The sequence below is a fragment of the Pavona decussata genome, unplaced genomic scaffold, assembly GCF_977016875.1.
Source record: "Pavona decussata unplaced genomic scaffold, jaPavDecu1.1 SCAFFOLD_3148, whole genome shotgun sequence".
In the NCBI taxonomy this organism is placed as follows: domain Eukaryota; kingdom Metazoa; phylum Cnidaria; class Anthozoa; order Scleractinia; family Agariciidae; genus Pavona; species Pavona decussata.
This window is the reverse complement of record NW_028146341.1, coordinates 1-16,098: the sequence shown is the minus strand read 5'-3', so window position 1 is coordinate 16,098 and position 16,098 is coordinate 1. Positions and strand designations below refer to the sequence as shown.

At 38.3% G+C, this 16,098-nt stretch overlaps 1 long non-coding RNA gene across 1 annotated transcript; it reads left to right on the top strand.

Moving 5' to 3' along the window:
* Nucleotides 1-467: 467 nt before the first annotated feature.
* On the top strand, nt 468-10,924 carry LOC146446802 (uncharacterized). Its single transcript, XR_014862388.1, has 5 exons — nt 468-570; nt 3,009-3,160; nt 5,599-5,750; nt 8,191-8,342; nt 10,785-10,924. It is a non-coding gene; the product is annotated as an uncharacterized LOC146446802 (long non-coding RNA).
* Nucleotides 10,925-16,098: the final 5,174 nt, after the last annotated feature.

Sequence of the window (16,098 nt, the reverse complement as noted above, 5' to 3'; positions counted from 1 at the left end):
TTATCGGACTGAGTGGCAAGATCATCCCCGCTGGCATAAGAGACCTTTGGTGCATGGGGTCAGGCTTGTGCCAGGACGGTTGTATTATTTCACAATAAAAAGTAGAGAGATTAACCCTTTAAGCCCTAACAGTGATCAGCATCAAATTTCTCCTGGTAAAATTAATGTTTATTCAATCCCTGAGGTCATGAGAATTAAGGATACGATCACCCAAGATGAATTCTCTTGATATTTTAATAACTTCTACCCAGTCGGCTTTTATAAGAAAAATATAGGGACAAGACAGGAGAGTTTGTCCTTTGATATTAGGGCTTAAAGGGTGAAAACATGACGTTTCCGCGACAACATGTCACCATTATTTTGTTTATTATTATTACTATTATTATTTTAGTAACAGGATGATCACATTGACTTTCAGGCCTTCTTTGCGATGAGAAGTCAGCGCGCCGTCAGTGGCAGCGATTGATCGATGGAACGGTATCGGCTGACTTTGCTGGGGAGCGAATCTGGCGAACCACAGCGGCGCCGCTAGAAAGTTCTCTTCTGACAGGAAACAACTTAAAGATCTCAGTAAGTCTTGAACAATCGTGTTTTATTCAGTTAGAGTTTGTACTTCTCTTTCACATATCGCTAAGTAATCAAAGTGTTTAGTTAAGGCCATGTTTCTGCCGGCAATTTTTTTCGTCTGCTGTTCAGCTGTGTTGTTGTGTTTAACTAGATTCAGTGAACTTTATTCAGGGATTCGGGGCCACCTAAAATGCACAATCGACTTAAATAAACTGGTTTACTCCAGTTCTTATTATGTTCTTTCTTTTCACTGTCATGTTTGCTTTAGAGCCGGAGAGCAAGATATTTTCGTATTAGCCTGATGTTATTATTCTAGCTATGAAATTGTTCGTTTCAAGAACCATCGCTTAATCAAATTTTTGGCCATTTCAGTTAAAAGAATATTTGTTTCATTACAAAAAAAAACTTACCTTGAGCATTTCATTTCAAAGCGCCCTTTGAACAGCGCAGTGCATACGACATTATAAAACGGTATCGGCTGACTTTGCTGGGGAGCGAATCTGGCGAACCACAGCGGCGCCGCTAGAAAGTTCTCTTCTGACAGGGAAACAACTTAAAGGTCTCAGTAAGTCTTGAACAATCGTGTTTTATTCAGTTAGAGTTTGTATTTCTCTTTCACATATCGCTAAGTAATCAAAGTGTTTAGTTAAGGCCATGTTTTTGCCGGCAATATTTTTGGTCTGCTGTTCAGCTGTGTTGTTGTGTTTAACTAGATTCAGTGAACTTTATTCAGGGATTCGGGGCCACCTAAAATGCACAATCGACTTAAATGAACTGGTTTACTCCAGTTCTTATTATGTTGTTTCTTTTCACTGTCATGTTTGCTTTAGAGCCGGAGAACGAAATATTTTCGTATTAGCCTGATGTTATTATCTAGCTGTGAAGTTGTTCGTTTCAAGAACCATCGCTTAATTAACTTGTGTTTTGATGTGTTGTTATTGTCGCACTTCTTTGTGTCAAAACGTCCTTTCAGTTAAATACCGTAAGTTAAGTTTACCTAGCTAATCAACACAATCAGACTTTCCGCGAATGTCTTAGTTACTTTCTAGAATTGCGTGAAAATTTTGCCTAGCCCGTCGCTCGAGATGCTCGCATTTGTCAAAACTAATTATATGACGAGTTGTTGTCAAAATGATGTTTTTTCTCATTTGAAGTTGAATTGTTCAGTTCAGAGAAATCAAATTTTGGGCCATTTTAGTTAAAAGAATATTTCTTTCATTACAAAAAAAAACTTAGCTTGAGCATTTCATTTCAAAGCATCCTTTGAACAGCGCAGTGCATACGACATTATAGAACACGCTCAATGTTTGGAGGTCAAAAACCTGCTTAATTTTCGAAGTTTACGGCCTAAAAAATTCTTTAGTAGACAGATCTAAGTTGGTTTCATACTTATCCAACCGTGCGTTAGTAAGATATCAGCCGTTCTTGCAATCAACAGCCCTAATTCTTACTTAGCGTGCTGGTTGATCATTAACTATTATGACATGTGTGACCTGAAAAAACTAATTTTGAGGCCAGGGCGTGAATCCCTATAAAGTGATGGTAAAAGTTTTCGGCAAAGTTCTTTTCTAAACAAATTAACTCTTTGAGTGAGATAAAAAATGAACTACGACGTCGATCTGTACGGATGCCAAGGCTTGGGTAGAATGAACAATCACATACATTGAGCGTTTTTTTTTTTTTATTAAACAAAATTAAAAATATGAAAAGATTCCCTCGTCGTTAAGTGACTTTATAGACTAATCACAAGTGTGTTTTTTCCCCCTAGCTTTTCATATTTTTGATCATTGCCTGATCATTTTGTTGAAATAAACAACGAGATATTTCTCTATTCGTTATATGAGGTTGACTACGTACGCATGCCCAAACCTCAAGACGTACCACTTGGAAGACGGCTAATCATGTTATATATAGATGAAGCTGAATTTGAGACAGTCGGATGTGAGCGCTAGCCGAAAGGGATGTACTTATTATGGTCTAGGGGCCAGTTCATCTCTCCCTCCCTGGCTTGTCGTCAGACAAGTTATCGGACTGAGTGGCAAGATCATCCCCGCTGGCATAAGAGACCTTTGGTGCATGGGGTCAGGCTTGTGCCAGGACGGTTGTATTATTTCACAATAAAAAGTAGAGAGATTAACCCTTTAAGCCCTAACAGTGATCAGCATCAAATTTCTCCTGGTAAAATTAATGTTTATTCAATCCCTGAGGTCATGAGAATTAAGGATACGATCACCCAAGATGAATTCTCTTGATATTTTAATAACTTCTACCCAGTCGGCTTTTATAAGAAAAATATAGGGACAAGACAGGAGAGTTTGTCCTTTGATATTAGGGCTTAAAGGGTGAAAACATGACGTTTCCGCGACAACATGTCACCATTATTTTGTTTATTATTATTACTATTATTATTTTAGTAACAGGATGATCACATTGACTTTCAGGCCTTCTTTGCGATGAGAAGTCAGCGCGCCGTCAGTGGCAGCGATTGATCGATGGAACGGTATCGGCTGACTTTGCTGGGGAGCGAATCTGGCGAACCACAGCGGCGCCGCTAGAAAGTTCTCTTCTGACAGGAAACAACTTAAAGATCTCAGTAAGTCTTGAACAATCGTGTTTTATTCAGTTAGAGTTTGTACTTCTCTTTCACATATCGCTAAGTAATCAAAGTGTTTAGTTAAGGCCATGTTTCTGCCGGCAATTTTTTTCGTCTGCTGTTCAGCTGTGTTGTTGTGTTTAACTAGATTCAGTGAACTTTATTCAGGGATTCGGGGCCACCTAAAATGCACAATCGACTTAAATAAACTGGTTTACTCCAGTTCTTATTATGTTCTTTCTTTTCACTGTCATGTTTGCTTTAGAGCCGGAGAGCAAGATATTTTCGTATTAGCCTGATGTTATTATTCTAGCTATGAAATTGTTCGTTTCAAGAACCATCGCTTAATCAAATTTTTGGCCATTTCAGTTAAAAGAATATTTGTTTCATTACAAAAAAAAACTTACCTTGAGCATTTCATTTCAAAGCGCCCTTTGAACAGCGCAGTGCATACGACATTATAAAACGGTATCGGCTGACTTTGCTGGGGAGCGAATCTGGCGAACCACAGCGGCGCCGCTAGAAAGTTCTCTTCTGACAGGGAAACAACTTAAAGGTCTCAGTAAGTCTTGAACAATCGTGTTTTATTCAGTTAGAGTTTGTATTTCTCTTTCACATATCGCTAAGTAATCAAAGTGTTTAGTTAAGGCCATGTTTTTGCCGGCAATATTTTTGGTCTGCTGTTCAGCTGTGTTGTTGTGTTTAACTAGATTCAGTGAACTTTATTCAGGGATTCGGGGCCACCTAAAATGCACAATCGACTTAAATGAACTGGTTTACTCCAGTTCTTATTATGTTGTTTCTTTTCACTGTCATGTTTGCTTTAGAGCCGGAGAACGAAATATTTTCGTATTAGCCTGATGTTATTATCTAGCTGTGAAGTTGTTCGTTTCAAGAACCATCGCTTAATTAACTTGTGTTTTGATGTGTTGTTATTGTCGCACTTCTTTGTGTCAAAACGTCCTTTCAGTTAAATACCGTAAGTTAAGTTTACCTAGCTAATCAACACAATCAGACTTTCCGCGAATGTCTTAGTTACTTTCTAGAATTGCGTGAAAATTTTGCCTAGCCCGTCGCTCGAGATGCTCGCATTTGTCAAAACTAATTATATGACGAGTTGTTGTCAAAATGATGTTTTTTCTCATTTGAAGTTGAATTGTTCAGTTCAGAGAAATCAAATTTTGGGCCATTTTAGTTAAAAGAATATTTCTTTCATTACAAAAAAAAACTTAGCTTGAGCATTTCATTTCAAAGCATCCTTTGAACAGCGCAGTGCATACGACATTATAGAACACGCTCAATGTTTGGAGGTCAAAAACCTGCTTAATTTTCGAAGTTTACGGCCTAAAAAATTCTTTAGTAGACAGATCTAAGTTGGTTTCATACTTATCCAACCGTGCGTTAGTAAGATATCAGCCGTTCTTGCAATCAACAGCCCTAATTCTTACTTAGCGTGCTGGTTGATCATTAACTATTATGACATGTGTGACCTGAAAAAACTAATTTTGAGGCCAGGGCGTGAATCCCTATAAAGTGATGGTAAAAGTTTTCGGCAAAGTTCTTTTCTAAACAAATTAACTCTTTGAGTGAGATAAAAAATGAACTACGACGTCGATCTGTACGGATGCCAAGGCTTGGGTAGAATGAACAATCACATACATTGAGCGTTTTTTTTTTTTTATTAAACAAAATTAAAAATATGAAAAGATTCCCTCGTCGTTAAGTGACTTTATAGACTAATCACAAGTGTGTTTTTTCCCCCTAGCTTTTCATATTTTTGATCATTGCCTGATCATTTTGTTGAAATAAACAACGAGATATTTCTCTATTCGTTATATGAGGTTGACTACGTACGCATGCCCAAACCTCAAGACGTACCACTTGGAAGACGGCTAATCATGTTATATATAGATGAAGCTGAATTTGAGACAGTCGGATGTGAGCGCTAGCCGAAAGGGATGTACTTATTATGGTCTAGGGGCCAGTTCATCTCTCCCTCCCTGGCTTGTCGTCAGACAAGTTATCGGACTGAGTGGCAAGATCATCCCCGCTGGCATAAGAGACCTTTGGTGCATGGGGTCAGGCTTGTGCCAGGACGGTTGTATTATTTCACAATAAAAAGTAGAGAGATTAACCCTTTAAGCCCTAACAGTGATCAGCATCAAATTTCTCCTGGTAAAATTAATGTTTATTCAATCCCTGAGGTCATGAGAATTAAGGATACGATCACCCAAGATGAATTCTCTTGATATTTTAATAACTTCTACCCAGTCGGCTTTTATAAGAAAAATATAGGGACAAGACAGGAGAGTTTGTCCTTTGATATTAGGGCTTAAAGGGTGAAAACATGACGTTTCCGCGACAACATGTCACCATTATTTTGTTTATTATTATTACTATTATTATTTTAGTAACAGGATGATCACATTGACTTTCAGGCCTTCTTTGCGATGAGAAGTCAGCGCGCCGTCAGTGGCAGCGATTGATCGATGGAACGGTATCGGCTGACTTTGCTGGGGAGCGAATCTGGCGAACCACAGCGGCGCCGCTAGAAAGTTCTCTTCTGACAGGAAACAACTTAAAGATCTCAGTAAGTCTTGAACAATCGTGTTTTATTCAGTTAGAGTTTGTACTTCTCTTTCACATATCGCTAAGTAATCAAAGTGTTTAGTTAAGGCCATGTTTCTGCCGGCAATTTTTTTCGTCTGCTGTTCAGCTGTGTTGTTGTGTTTAACTAGATTCAGTGAACTTTATTCAGGGATTCGGGGCCACCTAAAATGCACAATCGACTTAAATAAACTGGTTTACTCCAGTTCTTATTATGTTCTTTCTTTTCACTGTCATGTTTGCTTTAGAGCCGGAGAGCAAGATATTTTCGTATTAGCCTGATGTTATTATTCTAGCTATGAAATTGTTCGTTTCAAGAACCATCGCTTAATCAAATTTTTGGCCATTTCAGTTAAAAGAATATTTGTTTCATTACAAAAAAAAACTTACCTTGAGCATTTCATTTCAAAGCGCCCTTTGAACAGCGCAGTGCATACGACATTATAGAACGGTATCGGCTGACTTTGCTGGGGAGCGAATCTGGCGAACCACAGCGGCGCCGCTAGAAAGTTCTCTTCTGACAGGGAAACAACTTAAAGGTCTCAGTAAGTCTTGAACAATCGTGTTTTATTCAGTTAGAGTTTGTATTTCTCTTTCACATATCGCTAAGTAATCAAAGTGTTTAGTTAAGGCCATGTTTTTGCCGGCAATATTTTTGGTCTGCTGTTCAGCTGTGTTGTTGTGTTTAACTAGATTCAGTGAACTTTATTCAGGGATTCGGGGCCACCTAAAATGCACAATCGACTTAAATGAACTGGTTTACTCCAGTTCTTATTATGTTGTTTCTTTTCACTGTCATGTTTGCTTTAGAGCCGGAGAACGAAATATTTTCGTATTAGCCTGATGTTATTATCTAGCTGTGAAGTTGTTCGTTTCAAGAACCATCGCTTAATTAACTTGTGTTTTGATGTGTTGTTATTGTCGCACTTCTTTGTGTCAAAACGTCCTTTCAGTTAAATACCGTAAGTTAAGTTTACCTAGCTAATCAACACAATCAGACTTTCCGCGAATGTCTTAGTTACTTTCTAGAATTGCGTGAAAATTTTGCCTAGCCCGTCGCTCGAGATGCTCGCATTTGTCAAAACTAATTATATGACGAGTTGTTGTCAAAATGATGTTTTTTCTCATTTGAAGTTGAATTGTTCAGTTCAGAGAAATCAAATTTTGGGCCATTTTAGTTAAAAGAATATTTCTTTCATTACAAAAAAAAAACTTAGCTTGAGCATTTCATTTCAAAGCGCCCTTTGAACAGCGCAGTGCATACGACATTATAGAACACGCTCAATGTTTGGAGGTCAAAAACCTGCTTAATTTTCGAAGTTTACGGCCTAAAAAATTCTTTAGTAGACAGATCTAAGTTGGTTTCATACTTATCCAACCGTGCGTTAGTAAGATATCAGCCGTTCTTGCAATCAACAGCCCTAATTCTTACTTAGCGTGCTGGTTGATCATTAACTATTATGACATGTGTGACCTGAAAAAACTAATTTTGAGGCCAGGGCGTGAATCCCTATAAAGTGATGGTAAAAGTTTCCGGCAAAGTTCTTTTCTAAACAAATTAACTCTTTGAGTGAGATAAAAAATGAACTACGACGTCGATCTGTACGGATGCCAAGGCTTGGGTAGAATGAACAATCACATACATTGAGCGTTTTTTTTTTTTTATTAAACAAAATTAAAAATAATGAAAAGATTCCCTCGTCGTTAAGTGACTTTATAGACTAATCACAAGTGTGTTTTTTCCCCCTAGCTTTTCATATTTTTGATCATTGCCTGATCATTTTGTTGAAATAAACAACGAGATATTTCTCTATTCGTTATATGAGGTTCACTACGTACGCATGCCCAAACCTCAAGACGTACCACTTGGAAGACGGCTAATCATGTTATATATAGATGAAGCTGAATTTGAGACAGTCGGATGTGAGCGCTAGCCGAAAGGGATGTACTTATTATGGTCTAGGGGCCAGTTCATCTCTCCCTCCCTGGCTTGTCGTCAGACAAGTTATCGGACTGAGTGGCAAGATCATCCCCGCTGGCATAAGAGACCTTTGGTGCATGGGGTCAGGCTTGTGCCAGGACGGTTGTATTATTTCACAATAAAAAGTAGAGAGATTAACCCTTTAAGCCCTAACAGTGATCAGCATCAAATTTCTCCTGGTAAAATTAATGTTTATTCAATCCCTGAGGTCATGAGAATTAAGGATACGATCACCCAAGATGAATTCTCTTGATATTTTAATAACTTCTACCCAGTCGGCTTTTATAAGAAAAATATAGGGACAAGACAGGAGAGTTTGTCCTTTGATATTAGGGCTTAAAGGGTGAAAACATGACGTTTCCGCGACAACATGTCACCATTATTTTGTTTATTATTATTACTATTGTTATTTTAGTAACAGGATGATCACATTGACTTTCAGGCCTTCTTTGCGATGAGAAGTCAGCGCGCCGTCAGTGGCAGCGATTGATCGATGGAACGGTATCGGCTGACTTTGCTGGGGAGCGAATCTGGCGAACCACAGCGGCGCCGCTAGAAAGTTCTCTTCTGACAGGAAACAACTTAAAGATCTCAGTAAGTCTTGAACAATCGTGTTTTATTCAGTTAGAGTTGGTACTTCTCTTTCACATATCGCTAAGTAATCAAAGTGTTTAGTTAAGGCCATGTTTCTGCCGGCAATTTTTTTCGTCTGCTGTTCAGCTGTGTTGTTGTGTTTAACTAGATTCAGTGAACTTTATTCAGGGATTCGGGGCCACCTAAAATGCACAATCGACTTAAATAAACTGGTTTACTCCAGTTCTTATTATGTTCTTTCTTTTCACTGTCATGTTTGCTTTAGAGCCGGAGAGCAAGATATTTTCGTATTAGCCTGATGTTATTATTCTAGCTATGAAATTGTTCGTTTCAAGAACCATCGCTTAATCAAATTTTTGGCCATTTCAGTTAAAAGAATATTTGTTTCATTACAAAAAAAAACTTACCTTGAGCATTTCATTTCAAAGCGCCCTTTGAACAGCGCAGTGCATACGACATTATAGAACGGTATCGGCTGACTTTGCTGGGGAGCGAATCTGGCGAACCACAGCGGCGCCGCTAGAAAGTTCTCTTCTGACAGGGAAACAACTTAAAGGTCTCAGTAAGTCTTGAACAATCGTGTTTTATTCAGTTAGAGTTTGTATTTCTCTTTCACATATCGCTAAGTAATCAAAGTGTTTAGTTAAGGCCATGTTTTTGCCGGCAATATTTTTGGTCTGCTGTTCAGCTGTGTTGTTGTGTTTAACTAGATTCAGTGAACTTTATTCAGGGATTTGGGGCCACCTAAAATGCACAATCGACTTAAATGAACTGGTTTACTCCAGTTCTTATTATGTTGTTTCTTTTCACTGTCATGTTTGCTTTAGAGCCGGAGAACGAAATATTTTCGTATTAGCCTGATGTTATTATCTAGCTGTGAAGTTGTTCGTTTCAAGAACCATCGCTTAATTAACTTGTGTTTTGATGTGTTGTTATTGTCGCACTTCTTTGTGTCAAAACGTCCTTTCAGTTAAATACCGTAAGTTAAGTTTACCTAGCTAATCAACACAATCAGACTTTCCGCGAATGTCTTAGTTACTTTCTAGAATTGCGTGAAAATTTTGCCTAGCCCGTCGCTCGAGATGCTCGCATTTGTCAAAACTAATTATATGACGAGTTGTTGTCAAAATGATGTTTTTTCTCATTTGAAGTTGAATTGTTCAGTTCAGAGAAATCAAATTTTGGGCCATTTTAGTTAAAAGAATATTTCTTTCATTACAAAAAAAAACTTAGCTTGAGCATTTCATTTCAAAGCGCCCTTTGAACAGCGCAGTGCATACGACATTATAGAACACGCTCAATGTTTGGAGGTCAAAAACCTGCTTAATTTTCGAAGTTTACGGCCTAAAAAATTCTTTAGTAGACAGATCTAAGTTGGTTTCATACTTATCCAACCGTGCGTTAGTAAGATATCAGCCGTTCTTGCAATCAACAGCCCTAATTCTTACTTAGCGTGCTGGTTGATCATTAACTATTATGACATGTGTGACCTGAAAAAACTAATTTTGAGGCCAGGGCGTGAATCCCTATAAAGTGATGGTAAAAGTTTCCGGCAAAGTTCTTTTCTAAACAAATTAACTCTTTGAGTGAGATAAAAAATGAACTACGACGTCGATCTGTACGGATGCCAAGGCTTGGGTAGAATGAACAATCACATACATTGAGCGTTTTTTTTTTTTTTTTTATTAAACAAAATTAAAATAATGAAAAGATTCCCTCGTCGTTAAGTGACTTTATAGACTAATCACAAGTGTGTTTTTTCCCCCTAGCTTTTCATATTTTTGATCATTGCCTGATCATTTTGTTGAAATAAACAACGAGATATTTCTCTATTCGTTATATGAGGTTCACTACGTACGCATGCCCAAACCTCAAGACGTACCACTTGGAAGACGGCTAATCATGTTATATATAGATGAAGCTGAATTTGAGACAGTCGGATGTGAGCGCTAGCCGAAAGGGATGTACTTATTATGGTCTAGGGGCCAGTTCATCTCTCCCTCCCTGGCTTGTCGTCAGACAAGTTATCGGACTGAGTGGCAAGATCATCCCCGCTGGCATAAGAGACCTTTGGTGCATGGGGTCAGGCTTGTGCCAGGACGGTTGTATTATTTCACAATAAAAAGTAGAGAGATTAACCCTTTAAGCCCTAACAGTGATCAGCATCAAATTTCTCCTGGTAAAATTAATGTTTATTCAATCCCTGAGGTCATGAGAATTAAGGATACGATCACCCAAGATGAATTCTCTTGATATTTTAATAACTTCTACCCAGTCGGCTTTTATAAGAAAAATATAGGGACAAGACAGGAGAGTTTGTCCTTTGATATTAGGGCTTAAAGGGTGAAAACATGACGTTTCCGCGACAACATGTCACCATTATTTTGTTTATTATTATTACTATTGTTATTTTAGTAACAGGATGATCACATTGACTTTCAGGCCTTCTTTGCGATGAGAAGTCAGCGCGCCGTCAGTGGCAGCGATTGATCGATGGAACGGTATCGGCTGACTTTGCTGGGGAGCGAATCTGGCGAACCACAGCGGCGCCGCTAGAAAGTTCTCTTCTGACAGGAAACAACTTAAAGATCTCAGTAAGTCTTGAACAATCGTGTTTTATTCAGTTAGCGTTTGTACTTCTCTTTCACATATCGCTAAGTAATCAAAGTGTTTAGTTAAGGCCATGTTTCTAGATCTGCCGGCAATTTTTTTGGTCTGCTGTTCAGCTGTGTTGTTGTGTTTAACTAGATTCAGTGAACTTTATTCAGGGATTCGGGGCCACCTAAAATGCACAATCGACTTAAATGAACTGGTTTACTCCAGTTCTTATTATGTTCTTTCTTTTCACTGTCATGTTTGCTTTAGAGCCGGAGAGCAAGATATTTTCGTATTAGCCTGATGTTATTATTCTAGCTATGAAATTGTTCGTTTCAAGAACCATCGCTTAATCAAATTTTTGGCCATTTCAGTTAAAAGAATATTTGTTTCATTACAAAAAAAAACTTACCTTGAGCATTTCATTTCAAAGCGCCCTTTGAACAGCGCAGTGCATACGACATTATAGAACGGTATCGGCTGACTTTGCTGGGGAGCGAATCTGGCGAACCACAGCGGCGCCGCTAGAAAGTTCTCTTCTGACAGGGAAACAACTTAAAGGTCTCAGTAAGTCTTGAACAATCGTGTTTTATTCAGTTAGAGTTTGTATTTCTCTTTCACATATCGCTAAGTAATCAAAGTGTTTAGTTAAGGCCATGTTTTTGCCGGCAATATTTTTGGTCTGCTGTTCAGCTGTGTTGTTGTGTTTAACTAGATTCAGTGAACTTTATTCAGGGATTCGGGGCCACCTAAAATGCACAATCGACTTAAATGAACTGGTTTACTCCAGTTCTTATTATGTTGTTTCTTTTCACTGTCATGTTTGCTTTAGAGCCGGAGAACGAAATATTTTCGTATTAGCCTGATGTTATTATCTAGCTGTGAAGTTGTTCGTTTCAAGAACCATCGCTTAATTAACTTGTGTTTTGATGTGTTGTTATTGTCGCACTTCTTTGTGTCAAAACGTCCTTTCAGTTAAATACCGTAAGTTAAGTTTACCTAGCTAATCAACACAATCAGACTTTCCGCGAATGTCTTAGTTACTTTCTAGAATTGCGTGAAAATTTTGCCTAGCCCGTCGCTCGAGATGCTCGCATTTGTCAAAACTAATTATATGACGAGTTGTTGTCAAAATGATGTTTTTTCTCATTTGAAGTTGAATTGTTCAGTTCAGAGAAATCAAATTTTGGGCCATTTTAGTTAAAAGAATATTTCTTTCATTACAAAAAAAAACTTAGCTTGAGCATTTCATTTCAAAGCGCCCTTTGAACAGCGCAGTGCATACGACATTATAGAACACGCTCAATGTTTGGAGGTCAAAAACCTGCTTAATTTTCGAAGTTTACGGCCTAAAAAATTCTTTAGTAGACAGATCTAAGTTGGTTTCATACTTATCCAACCGTGCGTTAGTAAGATATCAGCCGTTCTTGCAATCAACAGCCCTAATTCTTACTTAGCGTGCTGGTTGATCATTAACTATTATGACATGTGTGACCTGAAAAAACTAATTTTGAGGCCAGGGCGTGAATCCCTATAAAGTGATGGTAAAAGTTTCCGGCAAAGTTCTTTTCTAAACAAATTAACTCTTTGAGTGAGATAAAAAATGAACTACGACGTCGATCTGTACGGATGCCAAGGCTTGGGTAGAATGAACAATCACATACATTGAGCGTTTTTTTTTTTTTTTTTATTAAACAAAATTAAAATAATGAAAAGATTCCCTCGTCGTTAAGTGACTTTATAGACTAATCACAAGTGTGTTTTTTCCCCCTAGCTTTTCATATTTTTGATCATTGCCTGATCATTTTGTTGAAATAAACAACGAGATATTTCTCTATTCGTTATATGAGGTTCACTACGTACGCATGCCCAAACCTCAAGACGTACCACTTGGAAGACGGCTAATCATGTTATATATAGATGAAGCTGAATTTGAGACAGTCGGATGTGAGCGCTAGCCGAAAGGGATGTACTTATTATGGTCTAGGGGCCAGTTCATCTCTCCCTCCCTGGCTTGTCGTCAGACAAGTTATCGGACTGAGTGGCAAGATCATCCCCGCTGGCATAAGAGACCTTTGGTGCATGGGGTCAGGCTTGTGCCAGGACGGTTGTATTATTTCACAATAAAAAGTAGAGAGATTAACCCTTTAAGCCCTAACAGTGATCAGCATCAAATTTCTCCTGGTAAAATTAATGTTTATTCAATCCCTGAGGTCATGAGAATTAAGGATACGATCACCCAAGATGAATTCTCTTGATATTTTAATAACTTCTACCCAGTCGGCTTTTATAAGAAAAATATAGGGACAAGACAGGAGAGTTTGTCCTTTGATATTAGGGCTTAAAGGGTGAAAACATGACGTTTCCGCGACAACATGTCACCATTATTTTGTTTATTATTATTACTATTATTATTTTAGTAACAGGATGATCACATTGACTTTCAGGCCTTCTTTGCGATGAGAAGTCAGCGCGCGCGCCGTCAGTGGCAGCGATTGATCGATGGAACGGTATCGGCTGACTTTGCTGGGGAGCGAATCTGGCGAACCACAGCGGCGCCGCTAGAAAGTTCTCTTCTGACAGGAAACAACTTAAAGATCTCAGTAAGTCTTGAACAATCGTGTTTTATTCAGTTAGCGTTTGTACTTCTCTTTCACATATCGCTAAGTAATCAAAGTGTTTAGTTAAGGCCATGTTTCTAGATCTGCCGGCAATTTTTTTGGTCTGCTGTTCAGCTGTGTTGTTGTGTTTAACTAGATTCAGTGAACTTTATTCAGGGATTCGGGGCCACCTAAAATGCACCTTAAATGAACTGGTTTACTCCAGTTCTTATTATGTTCTTTCTTTTCACTGTCATGTTTGCTTTAGAGCCGGAGAGCAAGATATTTTCGTATTAGCCTGATGTTATTATTCTAGCTATGAAATTGTTCGTTTCAAGAACCATCGCTTAATCAAATTTTTGGCCATTTCAGTTAAAAGAATATTTGTTTCATTACAAAAAAAAACTTACCTTGAGCATTTCATTTCAAAGCGCCCTTTGAACAGCGCAGTGCATACGACATTATAGAACGGTATCGGCTGACTTTGCTGGGGAGCGAATCTGGCGAACCACAGCGGCGCCGCTAGAAAGTTCTCTTCTGACAGGGAAACAACTTAAAGGTCTCAGTAAGTCTTGAACAATCGTGTTTTATTCAGTTAGAGTTTGTATTTCTCTTTCACATATCGCTAAGTAATCAAAGTGTTTAGTTAAGGCCATGTTTTTGCCGGCAATATTTTTGGTCTGCTGTTCAGCTGTGTTGTTGTGTTTAACTAGATTCAGTGAACTTTATTCAGGGATTCGGGGCCACCTAAAATGCACAATCGACTTAAATGAACTGGTTTACTCCAGTTCTTATTATGTTGTTTCTTTTCACTGTCATGTTTGCTTTAGAGCCGGAGAACGAAATATTTTCGTATTAGCCTGATGTTATTATCTAGCTGTGAAGTTGTTCGTTTCAAGAACCATCGCTTAATTAACTTGTGTTTTGATGTGTTGTTATTGTCGCACTTCTTTGTGTCAAAACGTCCTTTCAGTTAAATACCGTAAGTTAAGTTTACCTAGCTAATCAACACAATCAGACTTTCCGCGAATGTCTTAGTTACTTTCTAGAATTGCGTGAAAATTTTGCCTAGCCCGTCGCTCGAGATGCTCGCATTTGTCAAAACTAATTATATGACGAGTTGTTGTCAAAATGATGTTTTTTCTCATTTGAAGTTGAATTGTTCAGTTCAGAGAAATCAAATTTTGGGCCATTTTAGTTAAAAGAATATTTCTTTCATTACAAAAAAAAACTTAGCTTGAGCATTTCATTTCAAAGCGCCCTTTGAACAGCGCAGTGCATACGACATTATAGAACACGCTCAATGTTTGGAGGTCAAAAACCTGCTTAATTTTCGAAGTTTACGGCCTAAAAAATTCTTTAGTAGACAGATCTAAGTTGGTTTCATACTTATCCAACCGTGCGTTAGTAAGATATCAGCCGTTCTTGCAATCAACAGCCCTAATTCTTACTTAGCGTGCTGGTTGATCATTAACTATTATGACATGTGTGACCTGAAAAAACTATTTTTGAGGCCAGGGCGTGAATCCCTATAAAGTGATGGTAAAAGTTTCCGGCAAAGTTCTTTTCTAAACAAATTAACTCTTTGAGTGAGATAAAAAATGAACTACGACGTCGATTTGTACGGATGCCAAGGCTTGGGTAGAATGAACAATCACATACATTGAGCGTTTTTTTTTTTTTTTATTAAACAAAATTAAAATAATGAAAAGATTCCCTCGTCGTTAAGTGACTTTATAGACTAATCACAAGTGTGTTTTTTCCCCCTAGCTTTTCATATTTTTGATCATTGCCTGATCATTTTGTTGAAATAAACAACGAGATTTTTCTCTATTCGTTATATGAGGTTCACTACGTACGCATGCCCAAACCTCAAGACGTACCACTTGGAAAACGGCTAATCATGTTATATATAGATGAAGCTGAATTTGAGACAGTCGGATGTGAGCGCTAGCCGAAAGGGATGTACTTATTATGGTCTAGGGGCCAGTTCATCTCTCCCTCCCTGGCTTGTCGTCAGACAAGTTATCGGACTGAGTGGCAAGATCATCCCCGCTGGCATAAGAGACCTTTGGTGCATGGGGTCAGGCTTGTGCCAGGACGGTTGTATTATTTCACAATAAAAAGTAGAGAGATTAACCCTTTAAGCCCTAACAGTGATCAGCATCAAATTTCTCCTGGTAAAATTAATGTTTATTCAATCCCTGAGGTCATGAGAATTAAGGATACGATCACCCAAGATGAATTCTCTTGATATTTTAATAACTTCTACCCAGTCGGCTTTTATAAGAAAAATATAGGGACAAGACAGGAGAGTTTGTCCTTTGATATTAGGGCTTAAAGGGTGAAAACATGACGTTTCCGCGACAACATGTCACCATTATTTTGTTTATTATTATTACTATTATTATTTTAGTAACAGGATGATCACATTGACTTTCAGGCCTTCTTTGCGATGAGAAGTCAGCGCGCCGTCAGTGGCAGCGATTGATCGATGGAACGGTATCGGCTGACTTTGCTGGGGAGCGAATCTGGCGAACCACAGCGGCGCCGCTAGAAAG